Source organism: Schistocerca cancellata, chromosome 2 (genome assembly GCF_023864275.1).
Source record: "Schistocerca cancellata isolate TAMUIC-IGC-003103 chromosome 2, iqSchCanc2.1, whole genome shotgun sequence".
NCBI lineage: Eukaryota > Metazoa > Arthropoda > Insecta > Orthoptera > Acrididae > Schistocerca > Schistocerca cancellata.
Genome location: NC_064627.1, coordinates 862,941,539 through 862,966,092, shown reverse-complemented (window position 1 = coordinate 862,966,092; position 24,554 = coordinate 862,941,539). Strand labels below are relative to the sequence as shown.

At 43.3% G+C, this 24,554-nt stretch overlaps 1 protein-coding gene across 1 annotated transcript in view; it reads right to left on the bottom strand.

The window, feature by feature from the left end:
- Positions 1 to 5,487, bottom strand: part of LOC126159423 (uncharacterized) — a 196,226-nt gene extending 190,739 nt beyond the window's left edge. The window contains exon 1 of the mRNA XM_049916524.1: positions 5,423 to 5,487. The gene's annotated coding sequence lies outside the window, so the exon portion shown is untranslated. The remainder of the gene's footprint in view (positions 1 to 5,422) is intronic.
- Positions 5,488 to 24,554: the final 19,067 nt, after the last annotated feature.

Genomic DNA, 24,554 nt, shown 5'->3' with positions numbered 1-24,554 from the left:
TCTTTGTGCGAGTTTTTTTTTCTTTCTTTTTTTTTTATTGCAGAAATGAGTAGCTTGCTCTAGCGATACGAAATGGCACCAAGAAGAGGAGATGTTGGGTGCACGACATTGATAGCAAGAGAGAAAGCTTAGGAGAATACTATCGTCTGTGTATTGATCTAGAGTCTGACAAAGATAGGTTCTTCAAATATTTTCGTATGTAGCGAGAATGTTTCGAGGAAATGCATCGCCTGATAGAAAGGTAGCACCGAGAAGTGCACAACGAACTGGAGAAAGCCAATTGATAAAGGCACAGACAAGCCGTTTGTTTGAGGTAAGTTTTACCGTTTGTGGCCTCTTTGTGCTTGAAATAGAAGTCATATAAATTATTCCATTTCAGTTTTGTTGTATCATATGAAAGGTTCGGCGGAAGAAAGTGCTATCCCACAACGTAGTTACGATTGGAGTGATAAATTTATCTGCAGTGTTTACGAATACAGCAAACGATAGTAACATCTAGTTCTGTATGTCCCGCTAGAAAGCACTTTCTACTTAATAGATTGTTTTGTTTCATTGTATTCATAACATTGTCATTGAATTTAAACAAACATATCTTTGGTCGTTAACTTATCTATTCGTTCTATCGGCATAATTGATTTTAATCTTTTCCAGATACTTGACTACAGGCGACAGTCACCAGACCACTGCTTTTTCTTTTCGGTTAGAACGTTCAACAGTCTCAGATATTGTGAACAAGTGTGCCAGGCAATATGGACTGTTCTACAGCCCAAGTATTTAGCTACTCCTACAATGGATATGTGGAAGAAATCTGAAGGAGGATTTGTAGAACTTTGGGGATTTCCAAACTGCCTTGGAAGCATAGATGGAAAAGATGGTTAAAATGGCCGAAGGATAGTGGATCCCAGTTCTTCTGTTACAAACAATTCTTTTCGCTGCTTCTCCTGGCGACCGTTGATCCATACTATGAGTTTACAATAGTTGATATTGGAAATTATGGACGTTGGAAGTTATGGACGTCACAGTGACAACACTATTTCTGAGAATTCAGCTTTCTATCAAGAGTATATCGAGGGCAAAAGTATTCTACCTCCAAATCAGGATCGCGTGTATCGTACAAAAAGTTGTATTGTCTCACCTCCTCTATAAGTCTTTCTGTGTCCATGATGCTTGCACTACGAGCTGCAAGACAAAAACCGCCTCACGCCGCTGCTTCCAGTGTGACTACAGAGCAGTTGAGTGTGCCAACAGTGGCAAGCAGCCGCTCCGGCTTGCGGCGAATCTGTAATCTGTGACAACCTGGCGGCGGCCGGTGCGGCAGGCCGCATGCCGGTGCGTCAAAGCCGCACTGAGTGTGACCGCCGCCATACAGTAACGAGCGATTCAACAGTGCGGCCTGCCGGCTGCGGTTCAAGGCCACAGGCCGGACGGCTAGGCCGCATTCTGTCTGGCCAGGCCTTTAAGGCTGGCCTGCCGCTGCAACGGACGGCGCAGCGGTGGGCCGGACCTGTCAGCGGCCAGGGAAGCCACACAGGCAACGGCCGGCCGGCCGGCCGCAGCGACTCTTGATTCTTCAGCTGTGTTACACTGTGGAAGGGGCCGAACCCCATTATTAAGCTTGCATGCGTAGCGCGATTGTCTTGGCGTTAGACGATTTGGAATCCTCACACGGGACGCGTTATCTTTGTGCGAGTTTATTATTATTATTATTTATTGCAGAAATGAGTAGCTCGCACTAGCGATACGAAATGTCACCACGAAGAGGAGATGTTGGGTGCACGACATTAATAGCAAGAGAGAAAGCTTAGGAGAATACCATCGTCTGTGTATTGATCTAAAAGTCTGACGAAGATAGGTTCTTCAAATATTTTCGTATGTAGCGAGAATGTTTCGAGGAAATGCATCGCCTGATAAAAAGGTAGCACCGAGAAGTGCACAACGAACTGGAGAAAGCCAATTGATACAAGGCACAGGCTAACCATTTGTTTGCGGTAAGTTTTACCGTTTGTGGCCTCTTTGTGCTTCAAACAGAAGTCATATAAATTATTCCATTTCAGTTTTTCTATATCATATGAAAGGTTCAGCGGAAGAAAGTGCTATCCCACAACGTAGTTACGAGTGGAGTGATAAATTTATTTGCAGTGTTTACGAATACAGCAAACGATAGTAACATCTAGTTCCGTATGTCCCGCTAGAGAGAACTATCTACATAATAGATTGTTTTCTTTCATTGTATTCATACTACTGTCATTGAATTTAAACATATCTTTGGTCGTTAACTTATCCATTCGTTCTATCGGCGTAACAGATTTTAATCTTTTCCATATACTTGACTACAGGCGACAAGTCACCAGACCATAGCTTTTTCTTTTCGGTTAGGACGTTCAACAGTCTCAGATATTGTGAAATAAGTGTGCCAGGCAATATGGACTGTTCCACAGCCCAAGTATTTACATACTCCTACAACAGAGATGTGGAAGAAATCTGAAGGAGGATTTGTAGAACTTCGGGGTTTTCCGAACTGCCTTGGAAGCATAGACGGAAAGCCTATCAGGTTAAAATGCACGCAGGATAGTGGATCCCAGTTCTTCTGTTACGAACAGTTCTTTTAGCTAGTTCTCCTGGCAATCGTTGATCCATACTACGGAGTTTACACTAGTTGATATTGGAAGTTATGGACGTCACAGTGACAACACTATTTCTGAGAATTCAGCTTTCTATCAAGAGTATATCGAGGGCAAAAGTATTCTACCTCCAAATCGCGTGTATCAGACAAGAAGTTGTATTCTCTCACCTCCTCTGGAAGCCTTTCTGTGTCCATGATGCATGCACTATGAGCAGCAAGACAAAAACCGCCTCACGCCGCTGCTTCCAGTGTGACAGCAGAGCGGTTGAGTGCGCCAACAGAGGCAAGCAGCCGCTCCTGCTTGCGGCGAATCTGTAATCTGTGACAACCTGGCGGCGGCCGGTGCGGCAGGCCGTATGCCAGTGCGTCAAAGCCGCACTCAGTGTGACCGCCGCCATACAGTAACGAGCGATTCAACAGTGCGGCCTGCCGGCTGTGGTTCAGGCCACAGGCCGGATGGCCAGGCCGGATTCTGTCTGGCCAGGCCTTAAGGCAGGGCCTTCTCGTAGTGCGGAGACGGACGAGCGCTGCGCCTGCGCTGTTGTGCTTAGTGGGGCGCGCTCTAGCAACACCGACTCAAAGGAAGGCCTCGGCGCTTGTTCGTGACGTCACGTCAGCTAGGCACGGCGAACGCCAAGTCTGTTGCACGCATACTCATAATGGTGGTGTCTCCCTCTCTGACACAGGAAAATGTGAAACTATTGGCGGTAGTTGACCAACACACATTGTTCTGAGAGATTTCTGCAATAAATTAATTGTGCAATTCATTACACTTCTTAACAAATAGTGTACTCCTGAACTTAAATTTCCACCTGTTTTAAGGATTGACATACAAAAACAACTTCATGATCCAGCAGCAACAGAATTTGTGCTTCTTTACCTTATTTGTAAATCTGAGGAAGTTACGTTTGTACTGGGTTGCTTTTACAAGAAACTGTGAACATATTGGTGTTCTTCTTTAGGTATCTTGGTTGACTATGGGGTGAGGAGCACTGAATGTTAATGAAATATCTTGCGATTCTACACATTGGGGGAGGGGTTGGGGGACAGAAGAAGAGGCAAAAGAGAGATACTTGTTTTATCAAATAAAATTTTTTTATCTTATAAAGTTTCTTCTTGCAGTTGCAAGAGGGGAATATTTATCTTTTCTAATGTGCATGTTTAAAAAAGTTTAAGCTCAGCAGTATTTTCGATGTATGAAGCTATTTTGTTTCCTGTTTAGAATTCCTTTCGTTGAAAACGACTGTAATCTAATGACTGGCAACAGTTGGACATTTACACATGTAAAATCAGTTCACATTTCCAGTGACGATGTCAAACGAAAATGGTTCAAATGGCTCTGAGCACTATGGGACTCAACTGCTGAGGTCATTAGTCCCCTAGAACTTAGAACTAGTTAAACCTAACTAACCTAAGGACATCACAAACATCCATGCCCGAGGCAGGATTCGAACCTGCGACCGTAGCGATCTTGCGGTTCCAGACTGCAGCGCCTTAAACCGCACGACCACTTCGGCCGGCGTGTCAAACGAAAATAAATAAATAAAAGAAACGAGTTAATTGTAAGGGGGTTGGGGTAAGTTGTAAGTTTCGATAACAAAATGGATCAAGTAAATATAGCTACTTGATTGTAAAATTTCCGAAGCTTGCAATGGGGCAAAGCATCTTCTCATACTGATCTACGTTTGTTTCGATCTTCATTTGTAGCTTTACAATTTGTACAGAAATCAGATGGCAGTTATAAGAGTCGAGGGACATGAAAGGGAAGCAGTTGTTGGGAAGGGAGTAAGACAGGGTTGTAGCCTCTCCCCGATGTTATTCAATCTGTATATTGAGCAAGCAGTAAAGGAAACAAAAGAAAAATTCGGGGTAGGTATTAAAATCCATGGAGAAGAAATAAAAACTTTGAGGTTCGCCGATGACATTGTAATTCTGTCAGAGACAGCAAAGGACTTGGAAGAGCAGTTGAACGGAATGGATGGTGTTTTGAAGGGAGGATATAAGATGAACATCAACAAAAGGAAAACGAGGATAATGGAATGTAGTCGAATTAAATCGGGTGATGCTGAGGGTATTAGATAAGGAAATGAGACACTTAAAGTAGTAAATGAGTTTTGCTATTTGGAGAGCAAAATAACTGATGATGGTCGAAGTAGAGAGGATATAAAATGTAGACTGGCAATGGAAAGGAAAGCGTTTCTGAAGAAGAGAAATTTGTTAACATCGAGTATAGATTTAAGTGTCAGGAAGTCATTTCTGAAAGTATTTGTATGGAGTGTAGCCATGTATGGAAGTGAAACATGGACGGTAAATAGTTTGGACAAGAAGAGAATAGAAGCTTTCAAAGTGTGGTGCTACAGAAGAATGCTGAAGATTAGATGGGTAGATCACATAACTAATGAGGAAGTATTGAACAGGATTGGGGAGAAGAGAAGTTTGTGGCACAACTTGACCAGAAGAAGGGATCGGTTGGTAGGACATGTTCTGAGGCATCAAGGGACCACCAATTTAGTATTGGAGGGCAGCGTGGAGGGTAAAAGTCGTAGGAGGAGACCAAGAGATGAATACACTAAGCAGATTCAGAAGGATGTAGGTTGCAATAGGTACTGGGGATGAAGAAACTTGCACAGGATAGAGTAGCATGGAGAGCTGCATCAAACCAGTCTCAGGACTGAAGACCACAACAACAACAACAACAACATAGTTACGTAGGCATGCGACGCGGACCCACCACGATTCTGACCAGACGGGTCCAAAGCCGGTTACTGTGGCGCAGAGGTAGTGAGTACGGCCGCTTACCTGAGCGTGGCGCGCTGGCGGTGTAAGGTGGGCGCTACGGCAGCCTTCCCGACGCCGGGCCGCGCGCCTCTGGACTGACTGAGGGACCCGGTCGGGCGAACCTGCTGGCGCGTGTTTATTGGGTGGGCCGGCCTGCTGCTAACATCCCGACACCAGCTCCAAGGTCCTCCAGGGGCAATGCCACCACGGCAAAGAGGCTGACCCGGCCGGGCGCCGCATTCTCAGCCGAGTCCTGACCAGTGACACGGGGCGCAACTGCTGTTCTCTGCTGCATTTCGCGTGTAAAACATCGACTGCGTGCACGAGAATGATAACTGAGTGGCTCCTGTACACTAGAACTGTCTTTTTCTTGTAACCTGTCTAAAATTCTGCGTGGTGTCTGTTTGTTCTAACAAGGGAACCTCCCCATCGCACCCCCCTCAGATTTAGTTATAAGTTGGCACAGTGGATAGGCCTTGAAAAACTGAACACAGATCAATCGAGAAAACAGGAAGAAGTTGTGTGGAACTATGAAAAGAAATAAGAAAAATATACAAACTGAGTAGTCCGTGCGCAACATAGGCAACATCGAGGAGAGTGTCAGGTCAAGAGCGCCGTAGTCCTGTGGTTAGCGTTGGCAGCAGTGGAACGAGAGGTCTATGGTTCAAGTCTGCCCTCGAGTTAAAAGTTTAATTTCTTATTTTCGCAAAGTTATGATCTGTCAGTTCGTTCATTGACGTCTCTGTTCACTGTAATAAGTTTAGTGTCTGTGTTTTGCGACCGCACCGCAAAACCGTGCGATTAGTAGACGAAAGGATGTGCCTCTCCAATGGGAACCGAAAACATTTGATCGCAAGGTCATAGGTCAACCGATTTCTCCACAGGAAAGCAAGTCTGATATATTCCATACGACACTGGTGACGGCATGTGCGTCACATGACAGGAATATTTTGTCGACCCACCTAACTTGTACACCTGGCGAATGGGTAAAAAGATTCTTCTACCTTGCCCGATTTAGGTTTTCTTGTGGATGTGATAATTACTCCCAAAAAAGTGATGGAAGCATAAGAGTTTGTCACATAAACTGAAAATAAAAAATTAAACTTTTCACTGGAGGGAGGACTTGAACCAAGGACCTCTCGTTCCGCAGCTGCTCACGCTAACCACGGGATCACAGCGCTCCTGAGTTCACATTGTCCTTGATGTTGCTTATCTTTCATATGGACTACTCAATTTGTATATTTTACTTATTTTGTCACAGTTCCACACAAATTCTTCCTGTTTTCTTGATTGATCTGTGTTCAGTTTTTCAAGGCCTATCCACTGTGCCCACTTACAACTAAATCTGAGGGGGGTGCGATGGGGAGGTTCCCTTGTAAGTCGTGTCTCCCTACCACTTCCGCGCAGCGACGATCTGAGCGTGTTTTTTTAGGGAATTGACTAATTTGAACCTGGGACCTATTGCTGGTAAGGAGACGCCAGACCACACATGACATGTAGAGTTCAGAAGAGTTCAGTGAGACTAGTGATGATATAATCAAATACTTAATGATTTCAGCGTCAGCTCCACTGCACTCCCTGTAAAAGAATCTTAATACTAACTAAATTTAGTGCAAGGGGTTCAAGGCTTTCCTATTTTTAGTTAGCTGGTAAAATAACGTCGAAAAAGCAGTTAAGTTTACCATTGGAAATTTTATTCTACTCACAAAACATTGTTTATAAATTGCACTATTGATAAAAGGAAATGTTTTAATACAGGATGATAAAAACCAACTGCGTTCAACAAAAATGTGAACGAATATTCCCTGAATGGGTTTCCAAGCTCTACAATGGATCAAAGGATGACCTATGCCATATCACATCTATAATCTAGGTTTAAGTTAAGTTTCATAAAAGAGAAAACTATCCAAATGGTCTACAGTGACCCTCAATTATCTTTAATTACTTATTTAACTTGTCGTAAGTTACAGTGGCTGATGCGGCTTCGCAATAATTATATAACAGAAAAATCATTGCGTTTCAGATTTTAACTTCAAGTATCAAAAGTGAATACCATTAGCTTTAAATTGACGATCGACACTAGTATTACGTAGAAAGGGGATGTAACAGATGAGACTTCTGCAGTTCTGAGTGGAGCATTATGCGCCGTTATGCGGCATCGCGTGCGTTCATTACCTTGTCGTTGGTTAGGCAGCGTCAGGGGGCGGCGGGCGACGCAGCTCCATACAGCTCGCCGTCTCGGAAGCAACTCCCTCCTAACTTCTCCTTACTACAATTTACCGAAGTTGCTTTAAAAAAAAGGTATCTGGCTGTGTTTTCAACTGACCACTCAGGGTCTCAATGTTAACCTTAAGCTCCGCCTACAAAAATTCTGTCTATCCAATGAGAAACTCTATACTTTTCGTGGTGGGGCAATGTTTTTAATGTTTGCTACGTAACGGAGACGGGTATAGTCTCACGCTAAAACTTGGAGCTCTTGTGGTCCTTTTAGTGTTATCGTAACATCTATACTGTTCTTCTGGACGGCTCTATCTTTTAACATGGGCTGGGGGGTGGTCTTGGCGGTCGGCCGGTGACGTGGGTGTCCGTGCCTTATCATAGGGCCTCCTAACCTACATCACTCTGCTCTCGGCTTCTGTTCTCGTTTCTCCCCTCGGAACTGCGTCTGTTTCACGGTGGGAAGGTATTACATGCATTTAGGCGTTCTTGTGTTAGTCTGTGGTATTCCATTTGCTCACTCGTTGATAGTATTACTTTGGTTAATTTAATGTCAGGATTTATTCGGAGCTATGTGACATACTGCAGGATTTGCTATCATGTCAGGGTTTTCAAGGAAGGTGTTGGATTTGCCTGACACCTTACACCTGCGTACTTAGACCGTAGACACTTTTCCTATCAGAAGGCTCACAGTTTGAAGTAACTTTCGGTAACCCACCAAACGAAACCCAAATGATATCTACGGTTCCAGAAAGAAATGTTATAGGCCCTCTGTTGCCCTTAATCTGTATCAGCGGTACACTGTTGTAGCTGATTTCTAATGTTATTCAATCCGTACAATCAGTAAGCAGTAAAGAAAACTAACAAGAGCTCTCAAAATGAATTTAAACTCCTAGTGAAGAAATAAAACTTCAAGAGTTGCCCCTGAAATTGCTACTTGTCAGAGATGGCAGCTGAACGGAATGTATAGTGTCTTGTAAAAAGTACACTACTGGCCATTAAAATTGCTACACCACGAAGATGAAGTGCTACAGACGCGACATTTAACCGACAGGAAGAAGATGTTGTGATATGCAAATGATTAGCTTATCAGAGCATTCACACAAGGTTGGCAAGGGTGGCGACACCTATGACGTGCTTACATGAGGAAAGTATCCAACCGATTTCTCATACATAAACAGCAGTTGACCGACCTTTCCTGGTGAAACGTTGTTGTGATGCATCGTGTGAGGAGGAGAAATGCGTACCATCGCGTTTCCAACTTTGATAAAAGTCGGATTGTAGCCTATCGCGATTGCGGTTTATCGTATCGCGACATTGCTGCTCGCGTTGGTCGAGATCCAATGACTGTTAGCAGAATACGGAATCGGTGAGTTCAGGAGGGTAACACGGAACGCCGTGCTGGATCCCAACGGCCTCGTATCACTAGCAGCCGAGATGACAGGCATCTTATCCGCATGGCTGTAACGGATCGTGCAGCCACGTTTCGATCCCTGAGTGAACAGATGGAGACGTTTGCAAGACAACCATCTGCACGAACAGTTCGACGACGTTTGCAGCAGCATGGACTATCAGCTCGGAGACTATGGCTGCGGTTACCCTTGCCGCTGCATCACAGACAGGAGCGCCTGCGATGGTGTACTCAACGACGAACCTGGGTGCACGAATGACAAAACGTCATTCTTTCGGGTGAATCCAGGTTCTGTTTACAGCATCATGATGGTCGCATCCGTGTTTGGCGACATCGCGGTGAACGCACATTGGAAGCGTGTATTCGTCATCGCCATACTGGCGTATCACCCGGCGTGATGGTATGGAGTGCCATTGGTTACACGTCTCGGTCACCTCTTGTTCGCATTGACGGCACTTTGAACAGTGGACGTTACTTTTCAGATGTGTTACTACCCATGGCTCTACCCTTAATTCGATCCCTGCGAAACCCTACATTTCAGCAGGATAATGCACGGCCGCATGTTTTAGGTCCTGTACGGGCCTTTCTGGATACAGAAAATGTTCGACTGCTGCCCTGGCCAGCACACTCTCCAGATCTCACACCAACTGAAAACGTCTGGTCAATGGTGACCGAGCAACTGGTTCGTCACAATTCACCAGTCTTGTTGAACTGTGGTATCGTGTTGAAGCTGCATGGGCAGCTCTACCTGTACACGTCATCCTAGCTCTGTTTGACTCAATGCCCAGGCGTATCAAGGCCATTATTACGGCCAGAGGTGGTTGTTCTGGGTACTTATTTCTCAGGATCTATGCACCCAAATTGCGTGAAAATGTAATCACCTGTCAGTTCTAGTATAATATGTGTGTCCAATTAATATCCGTTTATCATCTGCATTTCTTCTTGGTGTAGCAATTTTAATGGCCAGTAGTGTATATGAATAACGTTAAATCCTTTTTCTGTCCGCGGCTCGTGGTCGTGCGGTAGCGTTCTCGCTTCCCGCTCACGGGTTCCCGGGTTCGATTGCCGGCGGGGTCATGGATTTTCTCTGCCTCGTGATGAGTGGGTGTTGTGTGATGTCCTTAGGTTAGTTAGGTTTAAGTAGTTCTAAGTTCTAGGGGACTGATGACCATAGATGTTAAGTCCCATAGTGCTCAGAGCCATATCAACCATTTTTTTTGAAGTCCTTTTTCTCTTCTTCATGCTTCAACGATATTCATCTTATAATCAGAAACATGGATTTCAGAGCCCAGGTTTTATCATTAGAGATAAGAAAGGCCAGTTGATAAATGACAAGGAGAGAATCGTACTAACATGAAAAGAATACGTTTGACAACTCTTGAATCGCCTAGATCCAGATGAGACATTAGCTGCAGGACCCACGCAGGAACAGAAAGATTAATAAGAATGGGAAGTGGCTGAATAAGATGTGAAGATTGTGATGAAAAGAATCAGAAAAAGAAAGCCCTGGGAGGACAGAATAACAGGAGAATCAATCAAACAGGGAGGTGAGTGATGTACAAACTGATCCAGTTGATATGGAAGAATGAGACATTACCAGAAGAATGGAAATTGGCCACAATATTCCCGATATACAAGAAGGGAAGCAAAATAGAATGTGATCACTGGAGTTCACTCAGTTTAACCTGCAACATACTGTCTATCATTATCCTCACAGAATCACAACCATTCATAGAGAACAAATCAGACTTTGCCTGAATAATGGAAATTGACCATAATAAGCCCAATATGCAAGTTGTTGTTGTTGTTGTGGTCTTCAGTCCTGAGACTGGTTTGATGCAGCTCTCCATGCTACTCTATCCTGTGAAAGCTTCTTCATCTCCCAGTACGTACTGCAACCTACATCTTTCTGAATCTGCTTAGTGTATTCATCTCTTGGTCTCCCCCTACGATTTTTACCCTCCACGCTGCCCTCCAATACTAAATTGGTGATCCCTTCATGCCTCAGAACATGTCCTACCAACCGATCCCTTCTTCTGGTCAAGTTGTGCCACAAACTTCTCTTCTCCCCAATCCTATTCAATACTTCCTCATTAGTTATGTGATCTACCCATCTAATCTTCAGCATTCTTCTGTAGCACCACATTTCGAAAGCTTCTATTCTCTTCTTGTCCAAACTATTTACCGTCCATGTTTCGCTTCCATACATGGCTACACTCCATACAAATACTTTCAGAAATGACTTCCTGACACTTAAATCTATACTCGATGTTAACAAATTTCTCTTCTTCAGAAACGCTTTCCTTGCCATTGCCAGTCTACATTTTATATCCTCTCTACTTCGACCATCATCAGTTATTTTGCTCCCCAAATAGCAAAACTCCTTTACTACTTTAAGTGTCTCATTTCCTAATCTAATACCCTCAACATCACCCGACTTAATTCGACTACATTCCATTATCCTCGTTTTGCTTTTGTTGATGTTCATCTTATATCCTCCCTTCAAGACACTATCCATTCCGTTCAACTGCTCTTCCAAGTCCTTTGCTGTCTCTGACAGAATTACAATGTCATCGGCGAACCTCAACGTTTTTATTTCTTCTCCATGGATTTTAATACCTACTCCGAATTTTTCTTTTGTTTCCTTTACTGCTTGCTCAATATACAGATTGAATAGCATCGGGGAGAGGCTACAACCCTGTCTTACTCCCTTCCCAACCACTGCTTCTCTTTCATGTCCCTCGACTCTTATAACCGCCATCTGGTTTCTATACAAACTGTAAACAGCCCTTCGCTCCCTGTATTTTACCCCTGCCACCTTTAGAATTTGAAAGAGAAGGAACCCAAATTGGAATGTGGTAACTACAGAAGTATCATTATGGTGAATTTGACCTACTGGGCACTGTTTATCATTATCCTCCAAAAATAACAACCCTTCGTAGAGAATAAAATACAGAAAGACCAAACTGGCTTTTGACCAAACCGATGGACAATAGTCAATAATTTTTTTATAGGTTTGTGACCGCATTGTAAACAGAAACACCCTGAACACGATCACTTGCAACAGTGACCGAAACGTCGGTAGTTTTAAATATTGATAATGCGATCACAAACCCAGAAAAATTTTATTGACTGTGACAATGGCCGCGGAAGCCTACGTTTACGATGGCTGTAGTTCACACTTTCACTGTTTTCATCGTGCATAAAATGGTTCAAATGGCTCTGAGCACTATGGGACTTAACTTCTGAGGTCATCAGTCCCCTAGAACGTAGAACTACTTAAACCCAACTAACCTAAGGACATCACACACACCCATGCCCGAGGCAGGATTCGAACCTGCGACCGTAGCGGTCGCGCGGTCCCACACTGTAGCGCCTAGAACCGCTCGGCCACCCTGGCCGGCCATCGTGCATACGACAACATCCACAAAAATAACCTATAACACGTAATGCGTCACTTCAGAATGTCTGAGAAAAAAAATGGCTCTGAGCACTATGGGATTCAACTGCTGAGGTCATTAGTCCCCTAGAACTTAGAACTAGTTAAACCTAACTAACCTAAGGACATCACAAACATCCATGCCCGAGGCAGGATTCGAACCTGCGACCGTAGCGGTCTTGCGGTTCCAGACTGCAGCGCCTTTAACCGCACGGCCACTTCGGCCGGCCTATGTCTGAGAAGCTAGCGAGAATCTTGAACGGATGGGTCAAGGGCAGCAGTGCATTCCTGAAGACTCACGTCAGAAACGTTCGATATAGAGACACGTCATAGGCTCTCTCGTGTGTTCTGTTCAATGTCATCTTACGGAAAGTGATAAAAGAATGTACGTAACAGGACTGGATTGACGTAAAGATACACCGTAATTTCAGTTGCCTCGATATGCAGACGATACAGAACTACTAAGTGAATCAAACTGTGAGTTGAAGGAAATGTAACAGTAAATGGACAAGTATGCACGGAAGGTTGGGCTAAGAATGAATCGAGACTAAATGGGGTTCATGCAGTTAGCATGAAGACAAAAGCAGAAAGAAGTTCTTGAGAGTTAGTTAGTTCGTTACTTTAGTTATTTTGATGTTTCATAGATGATTTAAAAGACTCTTTTTAGAAATGATGTGGAACGAGTCAGTTTACAGGATATGTATCCACGATTGGCGTTAACGTTAATGAACACATTATTATTTTCAATCCTACTCACGCAACTACATTTAATTTTATTTATTTAGTTATTTATTTTATTTACTTGCTATTGTGTTTTTAAGCAGAAATTTGTCAGTCGAATAGATGGTATTGTCCTGGAGAAATGATTCTAACTTAGATTTAAAACTTGCTTGTTATTGGGCAAATGACCAAACATTTTTGTTGGTGCATTATGAACTCCGTTCTGTGACACTGACAGCTTTAACAATGGGTAACAAGGGTCATTTTTCCCTCTAGTGTTGTAAGCATGGACATCACTGCTCTTCTCAAAATGTGATGGATTATTTATGACGAATTTCACCAGCGGATATATGTATTGCCACGGTGCAGTTAAAATGCCTAGCTCCTTGAAGAGGTACCTACACGACGTCAGTGGGTGAACACCACATTACTCTTACTGCTCTCTTTTGTGCAATCACTTATCTGTTTCTAAGTGATGGCATTCCCCAGAAAATTACTCGGTAATACATTATTGAGGTGAAAGTATGCAAAATACGTCAGGAGATTGATACGTTCGTTGCAAAGATTAGCAATTATACGAAGAGAAACAGTAGCTGAACGTAATAGTTTTGTAAAGCTCAGTAATAGGCTTCTTCCAATTCATGTTTTCAATAATATGCACACCTAAAAAATTTAGACCGTTCTACCCCTTTTGGTGACCCATGCCCATGTGCTACATCAATTGTTGGCATGACAATATTTGTTGTAAAGAAATGAATATAGTGTGTTTTTTCAAAATTTAGGGAGAGTCTATTTTGAGAGAACCACTTAATAATTCTTCGGGAAACATCATTTACCAACTCTTCTGTTTGCTTTCTGTCTTATGGGATTTATTAGAACATTAGTATTGCCTGCAAAAACTCCAATTTTGCTAGTTGAATGATAGGTGGAAGATCATTTACATATACACTTCCGGAAAAAAATTAGTACACCCGGAAAGAGGACATCGATTTTGATCCAGTGACTGCATATACCACCTGTGGGATAGTAGATGTACTGATAATGGTTTCAACGTAGTCCACCAACAGATACCGTAGTGGTACAGCTATTAGAGAGCCTTCTGCGTCTACCCTTTAATAGGGAATGCACACAGCCAGAAGACTCAGTGTGATGTAAACGTGTAAAACAAGTGGGCAATCCTGCCACGGAGACGCACTCGTCCTTCCTACAGCTACTGAACGAAAGTAGTCATATTGTGGCCTTCCGAGTGGTGACATGGTCCTTGCGGAGAACTGCCAAACAAGTTGGACGTGCTGCGTCAGTTGTGCAGCAGTGATAGTATCAACGGTTAGGTGAACGTTCTCACACCAAAAGACGAGGTTCTGGACGTCTACGCAGCGCGGATGTCTGCAAGGATAGTCGTATTGTAAGGGCAGCAGTGCCAGGTGGCACAGCTACCACAGGACAGATGAGAGGGTTTGTGAAGCCAGATGTGTCAACACGAACCGTTTATTAGGAGTGGGACTGCGGGCACTCACATCTCTATGCCGTCTTCCACTGAAGCCAAGGCATCGATGTAGCGCCACTGGAGTCGTCAGAGGATTACTTGAAAGACGGAATGGTTCGCCGTGGTCTTCAGTGATGAAAGCAGATTTTGCCTGCTCGCAAGCGATCGTCGTTTGCCCGTACTACATAGACCTGGTGAGTGCTGTCTCGTAGAGTGCATTCATCCAAGACACATCGTGTGGGGTGTGATAAGCTATAACTCTCGTTCACCTCTGGTGTTTCTGAAGGGGATGCTGACCAGCACGCGGTAGGTGCAGAATGTTGTTAGACTCGTTTGTTGTAGTGGCCATTTTCGCAGCAGCTGTATATAAATTGCAGTTGTTACAAAGAAAATGCCTTTTTTACATGCTGCACATCGAAATTTTTATTTTTATTTATGCACCCAGACGCGTTTCGCCTATTTTACAGGGCATATTCAGTGGGTCTCCTGAAATATTACATGATTTGTCCAGTTTTACCCATAGGTCATGGTTTCACATCTTGTTGTTGTTGTGGTCTTCAGTCCTGAGACTGGTTTGATGCAGCTCTCCATGCTACTCTATCCTGTGCAAGCTTCTTCATCTCCCAGTACCTACTGCAACCTACATCCTTCCGAATCTGCTTGGTGTATTCATCTCTTGGTCTCCCTCTACGACTTTTACCATCCACGCTGCCCTCCAATACTAAATTGGTGATCCCTTGATGCCTCAGAACATGTCCTACCAACCGATCCCTTCTTCTAGTCAAGTTGTGCCACAAACTTCTCTTCTCCCCAATCCTTTTCAACACCTCATTAGTTATGTGATCTACCCATCTAATCTTGAGCATTCTTCTATAGCACCACATTTCGAAAGCTTCTATTCTCTTCTTGTCTAAACTATTTATCGTCCATGTTTCACTTCCATACATGGCTACACTCCATACAAATACTTTCAGAAACGACTTCCTGGCACTTAAATCTATACTCGATGTTAACAAATTTCTCTTCTTCAGAAACGCTTTCCTTCCCATTGCCAATCTGCATTATATATCCTCTCTACTTCGACCATCATCAGTTATTTTGCTCCCCAAATAGCAAAACTCCTTTACTACTTTAAGTGTCTCATTTTCTAATCCAATACCCTCAGCATCACCCGACTTAATTCGACTACATTCCATTATCCTCGTTTTGCTTTTGTTGATGTTCATCTTATATCCTTCTTTCAAGACTCTATCCATTCCATTCAACTGCTCTTCCAAGTCCTTTGCTGTCTCTGACAGAATTACGATGTCATCGGCGAACCTCAAAGTTTTTATTTCTTCTCCATGGATTTTAAGACCTATTCCCAATTTTTCTTTTGTTTCCCTTACTTCTTGCTCAATATACAGATTGAATAACATCAGTGAGAGGCTACAACCCTGTCTCACTCCCTTCCCAACCACTGCTTCCCTTTCATGCCCCTCGACTCTTATAACTGCCATCTGGTTTCTGTACAAATTGTAAATAGCCTTCCGCTCCCTGTATTTTACCCCTGCCACCTTCAGAATTTGAAAGAGAGTATTCCAGTCAGCGTTGTCAAAAGCTTTCTCTAAGTCTACAAATGCTAGAAACGTAGGTTTACCTTTTCTTAACCTAGCTTCTAAGATAAGTCGTAGGGACAGTATTGCCTCACGTGTTCCAATATTTCTACGGAATCCAAACTGATCTTCCCTGAGATCGGTTTCTACTAGTTTTTCCATTCGTCTGTAAAGAATTAGCCTTAGTATTTTGCAATCGTGACTTATTAAACTGATAGTTCGGTAATTTTCACATCTGTCAACACCTGCTTTCTTTGGGACTGGAATTATTATATTCTTCTAGAAGTCTGAGGGTATTTCGCCTGTATCATACATCTTGCTCACCAGATGGTAGAGTTTTGTCAGGACTGGCTCTCCCAACGCCGTCAGTAGTTCTAATGGAATGTTGTCTACTCCCGGGGCCTTGTTTCGACTCAGGTCTTTCAGTGCTCTGTCAAACTCTTCACGCAGTATCATAACTCCCATTTCATTTCATCTACATCCTCTTCCATTTCTATAATATTGTCCTCAAGTACATCGCCCTTGTATAGACCCTCTATATACTCCTTTCAACCTTTCTGCTTTCCCTTCTTTGCTTAGAACTGGGTTTCCATCTGAGCTCTTGATGTTCATACAAGTAGTTCTCTTTTCTCCAAAAGGTCTCTTTAATTTTCCTGTAGGCAGTATCTATCTTACCCCTAGTGAGATAAGCCTCTACATCCTTACATTTGTCCTCTAGCCATCCCTGCTTAGCCATTTTGCACTTCCTGTTGATCTCATTTTTGAGACGTTTGTATTCCTTTTTGCCTGCTTCATTTACTGCATTTTTATATTTTCTCCTTTCATCAAATAAATTCAATATTTCTTCTGTTACTCAAGGATTTCTACTAGCCCTCGTCTTTTTACCTACTTGATCATCTGCTGCCTTCACTACTTCATCCCTCAAAGCTACCCATTTTTCTTCTACTGTATTTATTTCCCCAATTCCTGTCGAGTGTTCCCTTATGCTCTCCCTGAAGCTCTGCACAACCTCTGGTTTAGTCAGTTTATCCAGGTCCCATCTCCTTAAATTCCCACCTTTTTGCAGTTTCTTCAATTTTAATCTTCAGTTCATAACCAATAGATTGTTGTCAGAGTCCACATCTGCCCTTGGAAATGTCTTACAGTTTAAAACCTGGTTCCTAAATCTCTGTCTCACTATTATATAATCTATCTGAAATCTGTCAGTATCTCCAGGATTCTTCCATGTATACAACCTTCTTTTATGATTCTTAAACCAAGTGTTAGCTATGATTAAGTTGTGATCTGTGCAAAATTCTACCAGGCGGCTTCCTCTTTCATTTCTTAGCCCCAATCCATATTCACCTACTACGTTTCCTTCTCTCCATTTTCCTACTACCGAATTCCAGTCACCCATGACTATTAAATTTTCGTCTCCCTTCACTACCTGAATAATTTCTTTTATCTCATCATACATTTCATCAATTTCTTCATCATCTGCAGAGTTAGTTGGCATATAAACTTGTACTACTGTAGTAGGCGTGGGCTTCGTGTCTATCTCGGTCACAATAATGCGTTCACTATGCTGTTTGTAGTAGCTTACCCGCATTCCTATTTTTTTATTCGTTATTAAACCTACTCCTGCATTACCCCTATTTGATTTTGTATTTATAACCCTGTAATCACCTGACCAAAAGTCTTTTTCCTCCTGCCACCGAACTTCACTAATTCCCACTATATCTAACTTTAACCTATCCATTTCCCTTTTTAAATTTTCTAATCTACCTGCCTGATTAAGGGATCTGACATTCCACGGTCCGATCCGTAGAACGCCAGTTTTCTTTCTCCTGATAACGACGTCCTCTTGAGTAGTCCCCGCCAGGAGGTTATAGATTTAAAAATAGTTCCTTAGCTTTTTTTATGAAATGGAAAGGTAATTACAGGTAACTTCTAATTCATTGCATCTAAGCAAACAGATTTTTCTCATCTGGCAACCAGATGGACATCCTACAGTTAACTTTCAGTTCACTGTTTACGTTACACATCGCTGTAACTGCCATCTTTTTAATACAGAGTTTCATTTGATTGATTTTCTAAGTGTTACCAACATTCTCAGGTTTCTGCATTCAACTGTTTTGTGAATATATAAGAATAAAAAAATAGTACACACACATAAATCCACACATACATACATACATACATACATACATACTATGTGTGTGTACTATTTTTTATTCTTATAAATTATGACAATAATAATAATAATTATTATTATTATTATTATTATATTTTTCTGTCTATACTTATGAGAGGAATCAGATGTAAAACCATTTGTTGGGATTTCTGTCTATTACATAATCAGTCAGGGTAAACAGTGAGTTGTTGGTTATATTTACTTGGACATTTAGTAGTTGTTTCTTTTCAGTCTTTGTTTTGTATATATGATAATTTTCCTGTAATGTTACGAGATGTCTTTCATTATTTATTCTAATTATTTTCATATCATTTTCTCTTGTAGTAGGTTTGTGGATATTTTCTCTCAAATATTCTGCAAAAGTTGAGTGGCTCGTTCTATATTTCCATGCTGTAACATGTTCTTTGTACCGGGAGTCAAATGTTTTGCTGGTTTGTCCTATATACCTTCCATCACATGTGTTGCACTGTAGTTGGTATATTTCTGCGTTTTGGCAGATATCTGTGTTTTTTGTTTTTTTGGAATGTGCCTTTGAATTGAATTGTCTGTTTTGAATGGTATGTTTATAAAAAAAAATTGGTTCAAATGGCTCTGAGCACTATGGGACTTAACATCTTAGGTCATCAGTCCCTTAGAACTTAGAACTACTTAAACCTAACTAACCTAAGAACAACACACATCCATGCCCGAAGCAGGATTCGAACCTGCGACCGTAGCAGTCCCGCGGTTCCGGACTGCAGCGCCTAGAACCGTACGGCCACCGCGGCCGGCGCTATGTTTATCCCTTGTCTTTTGAAAATGTTTGTTATTTTATGTGTGAGTTTGTGCTTGTATGTCATTGTGTACCATCTTGAATCTTCTTTCTTGTTTTCCTGTATTCTTTGTGTCGTTATTGTTCTGTCAATGTTTGTGCCTGTTTGTGTAGTGTTTTGTTGTACTGTTGTTAACCTCTTTCTTTTGCGTTCTCGCAACAGAAAGTGATGTGATGTTCCAACAGGATAACGCTCGCCCACTCACTACCCGTGAAAGAACGTGATCTGCAAGACGTGCGGCAACTTCGCTGGCCAGGACGATCCCCGGACTTGTCTCCATTCGAGTACGTGTGGGATATGATGGGACGAGAAGTGACTCGTGGGACTCGTCAACCAACAACTCTTGAACAGCTCGAGCAGGCGTGGCATAACGTATCCCAGGACAGTATGCGCCATCTGTACGATCGACTGGATGACAGATTCAGAGCCCGCACTGCCGCCGATGGGGGGTACACCACGTACTAATACTGGCGTTTTAGCGTGGGTCGATACCTGGTGCTTCAGATCGCTTGCACTATTGATTTGTAAATGTACACTACTGGCCATTAAAATTGCTACACCACGAAGATGACGTGTAACAGACGCGAAATTTAACCGACAGGAACAAGATGCTGTGATATGGAAATAATTAGCTTTTCATAGCATTCACACAAGGTTGGTGCCGGTCGAGGCACCTACAACGTGCTGACAGGAGAAAAAATGGTTCAAATGGCTCTGAGCACTATGGGACTCAACTTCTGAGGTCATTAGTCCCCTAGAACTTAGAACTAGTTAAACCTAACTAACCTAAGGACATCACAAACATCCATGCCCGAGGCAGGATTCGAACCTGCGAACGTAGCGGTCTAGCGGTTCCAGACTGCAGCGCCTTTAACCGCACGGCCACTTCGGCCGGCTGACATGACATGAGAAGAGTTTCCAACCGATTTCTCATACACAAACAACAGTTGACCGGCGTTGCCTTGTGAAACGTTATTGTGATGCCTCGTTTCTGACTTTGATAAAGGTCGAATTGTAGCCTATCGCGATTGCGGTTTATCGTATCGCGCCTTTGCTGCTCGCGTTGGTCGAGATTCAATGACTGTTATCAGAATATGGAATCGGTGGGTTCGGGAGGGTAATATGGAACGCCGTGCTGGATCCCAACGGCCTCGTATCACTAGCAGTCGAGATGGCAGGCATCTTATACGCATGGCTGTAACGGATCGTGCAGCCACGTCTCGATCCCTGAGTCAACAGAGGGGGACGTTTGCAAGACAACAACCATCTGCACGAATATTTCGACGACGTTTGCAGCAGCATGGACTATCAGCTCGGAGAACATGGATGCGGTTACCCTTGACGCTGCATCACAGATGTACACTTGCGATGGTGTACTCAACGACGAACCTGGGTGCACGAATGCAAAACGTCGTTTTTTCGGATGAATCCAGGTTCTGTTTACAGTAACATGATGGTCGCATCCGTGTTTGGCGACATCGCGACATGGGGTGCCATTGGTTACACGTGTCGGTCACCATTTGTTCGCATTGACGGCACTTTAAAATAGTGGACGTTACATTTCAGATGTGTTACGACCCGTGGCTCTACCCTTAATTCGATCCCTGCGAAACCCTACATTTCAGCAGGGTAATTCACGACCTCATGTTGCAGCTCCTGTGCGGACCTTTCTGGATACAGAAAATGTTCGACTGCTGCCCTGGCCATCACATTCTCCAGATCTCTCACCAATTGAAAACGTCTGGTCCATGGTGGCCGAGCAACTGGCACGTCACAATACGCCAGTCACTAACTACCTCGTACAGACAACTGATTGCTCCACATTCATTAAAGATCTTAGAGTTTGCGTACGTTGTTATTTAAAGTGGAACGACTAGGTAATTCTAATCGCTGGAATGGCAGATTGCAGACTGAAATTCAATGGAATAATCTCCAGGAAGTGTAATCGACCCATTAAGGAGGTAGGTTATAAAACCCTCGTTCGACTGACACTTTTACTTCTGAGTTTGGGATTATGATTAGGTAGGATCGATAGAGGAAATAGAGAAGATGCGTCTTGCGTCACGGGCTCGCTTAAAAAAGTGCGGGATCGTCGCAGAGGTGCAGTGACAGACGTTACAAGAGAGGCATTGTGAGTCACGGTGTGCTTTAAAGTTAAAATTGCCCGGGCGTATGTTTCTAGAAGAGTCGATCAATATATTGCCTACCCTCAGGTATGTCTCACAAGAACCATAAAGCTAAAATCAGAAGGATTCGCGCTCACGCGGTGATTGAGCTATAGTCGCTTTTAAGTGGCTTTCAGACTGCAGATTTAGATGAAGATGCTGCATTCTACTCGCGATACTTGAGTAGCTGTGTCGCGTCAGTATCTCTATTTTTAAGAGGGAGACGATCCTTCGTGTCAGTTGTAGCTCATTAAAGACTACGAAAAAAATAGTACGGCTTCTAATGCAGCCTCCTGTGGTATTTCGGCAGTTTTAGTACCGCCTTTCCGTTTTTTATCGAGGCAATTACCGTTCAGGCTTCCTGTTGCGTGCGGGGAATAATAGGACAATTACCATCGTATGCTTCTCCTACCTGCTTCCTTAGTTGTCCTTCACGACCGCTTAGGACATCTCCGTTGTCGCGAGGCAACAGTAAGCGACAGAGACGTCAGTAAGGAACTTCAAGAGAATCAAGCAAGGTGGCGAAGCTTGAAAAACAGGTCTCTTGTACTAGAGGACCAACGCTCAAATTCCAGTTCGATCATCTAGATTTAAATTTCCAGCAGTTTCATTAAGTCGTATCTACGTAAACTAAAGCCGTCCTCAATCTAAACTTTAATTTGAACACTTAGCAATTTACTGGACGTGGTGCTTTGCCTTTTACGACCTTTGAAATGACCGCCAACCAGTTATAGAGTCACATACAGTTATTTACATGTTACATAGATCATTTGAACGACTTTTTTTTTCAAAATGATGCGGAGTGACTCATTTTACAGGGTATGTGTATAGGATTATGCTGAGGCGACAAATGTCGTGGGTTAGCGATACGCACATACAGGGTGTTTCAAAAATGACCGGTATATTTGAAACGGCAATAAAAACTAAACGAGCAGCGATAGAAATACACCGTTTGTTGCAATATGCTTGGGACAACAGTACATTTTCAGGCAGACAAACTTTCGAAATTACAGTAGTTACAATTGTCAACAACAGATGGCGCTGCGGTCTGGGAAACTCTATAGTACGATATTTTCCACATATCCACCATGCGTAGCAATAATATGGCGTAGTCTCTGAATGAAATTACCCGAAACCTTTGATAACGTGTCTGGCGGAATGGCTTCACATGCAGATGAGATGTACTGCTTCAGCTGTTCAATTGTTTCTGGATTCTGGCGGTACACCTGGTCTTTCAAGTGTCCCCACAGAAAGAAGTCACAGGGGTTCATGTCCGGCGAATAGGGAGGCCAATCCACGCCGCCTCCTGTATGTTTCGGATAGCCCAAAGCAATCACACGATCATCGAAATATTCACTCAGGAAATTAAAGACGTCGGCCGTGCGATGTGGCCGGGCACCATCTTGCATAAACCACGAGGTGTTCGCAGTGTCGTCTAAGGCAGTTTGTACCGCCACAAATTCACGAAGAATGTCCAGATAGCGTGATGCAGTAATCGTTTCGGATCTGAAAAATGGGCCAATGATTCCTTTGGAAGAAATGGCGGCCCAGACCAGTACTTTTTGAGGATGCAGGGACGATGTGACTGCAACATGGGGCTTTTCGGTTCCCCATATGCGCCAGTTCTGTTTATTGACGAAGCCGTCCAGGTAAAAATAAGCTTCGTCAGTAAACCAAATGCTGCCCACATGCATATCGCCGTCATCAATCCTGTGCACTATATCGTTAGCGAATGTCTCTCGTGCAGCAATGGTAGCGGCGCTGAGGGGTTGCCGCGTTTGAATTTTGTATGGATAGAGGTGTAAACTCTGGCGCATGAGACGATACGTGGACGTTGGCGTCATTTGGACCGCAGCTGCAACACGGCGAACGGAAACCCGAGGCCGCTGTTGGATCACCTGCTGCACTAGCTGCGCGTTGCCCTCTGTGGTTGCCGTACGCGGTCGCCCTACCTTTCCAGCACGTTCATCCGTCACGTTCCCAGTCCGTTGAAATTTTTCAAACAGATCCTTTATTGTATCGCTTTTCGGTCCTTTGGTTACATTAGACCTCCGTTGAAAACTTCGTCTTGTTGCAACAACACCGTGTTCTAGGCGGTGGAATTCCAACACCAGAAAAATCCTCTGTTCTAAGGAATAAACCATGTTGTCTACAGCACACTTGCACGTTGTGAACAGCACACGCTTACAGCAGAAAGACGACGTACAGAATGGCGCACCCACAGACTGTGTTGTCTTCTATATCTTTCACATCACTTGCAGCGCCATCTGTTGTTGAAAATTGTAACTACTGTAATTTCGAAAGTTTGTCCGCCTGAAAATGTACTGTTGTCCCAAGCATATTTCAACAAACGGTGTATTTCTATCGCTGCTCGTTTAGTTTTTATTGCCGTTTCAAATATACCGGTCATTTTTGAAACACCCTGTATATAGATGGCTGTAGTATCACGTACGCAAGGTATAATACGGCAGTGCGTTGGCGGAGTTGTCACTTGTACTCATGTGATTCACTTGGGAAGGTTTCCAACTTGATTATGGTCTCACGACGGGAGTTAACAGACTTTAAACCAGGAATGGTAGTTAGAGCTAGACGCATGGGACATTCCATTACGGAAATCGTTAGGGAATTCAGTATTCCGAGCTCCACAGTGTCAAGAATCTGAACCACTGCAATAAGACCTATGATAATTTATGGGGATACATTATGGTGATATAAAGTAGAACAGGGGGTGATGGCTGAGGAATATGACAACGTGCAGAGATTGGCCTGCTTAGCCATAACAGGAGCGGTTAGCAACACAGACACCACAGGGGCAGGGACGGTGCTGTAGACGTCCCCATGACACCTTTGGGTTACAATGAAGACAGCGGCTGGAGCGTAAAGGTTAAAAATTGGAAATAATTGGATTACTTTAAGATATCCAGAATCTCACAGCAATATAGGGAGTGTGGTAAACATAGCAATGGTTGGGGAAATGCCGGCTGGGCATCCAATAATTTCCAGTTATTTCAATAAACCATACAACGTAACAATTTGAAGAAGGGAATACCCCGTTTCAGGCGTTACCTCTCACCACTTGACCGAGAGCAGCGGCGTTTGCGCAGAGTTGTCAGTAGTAACAGACAAGCAACACTG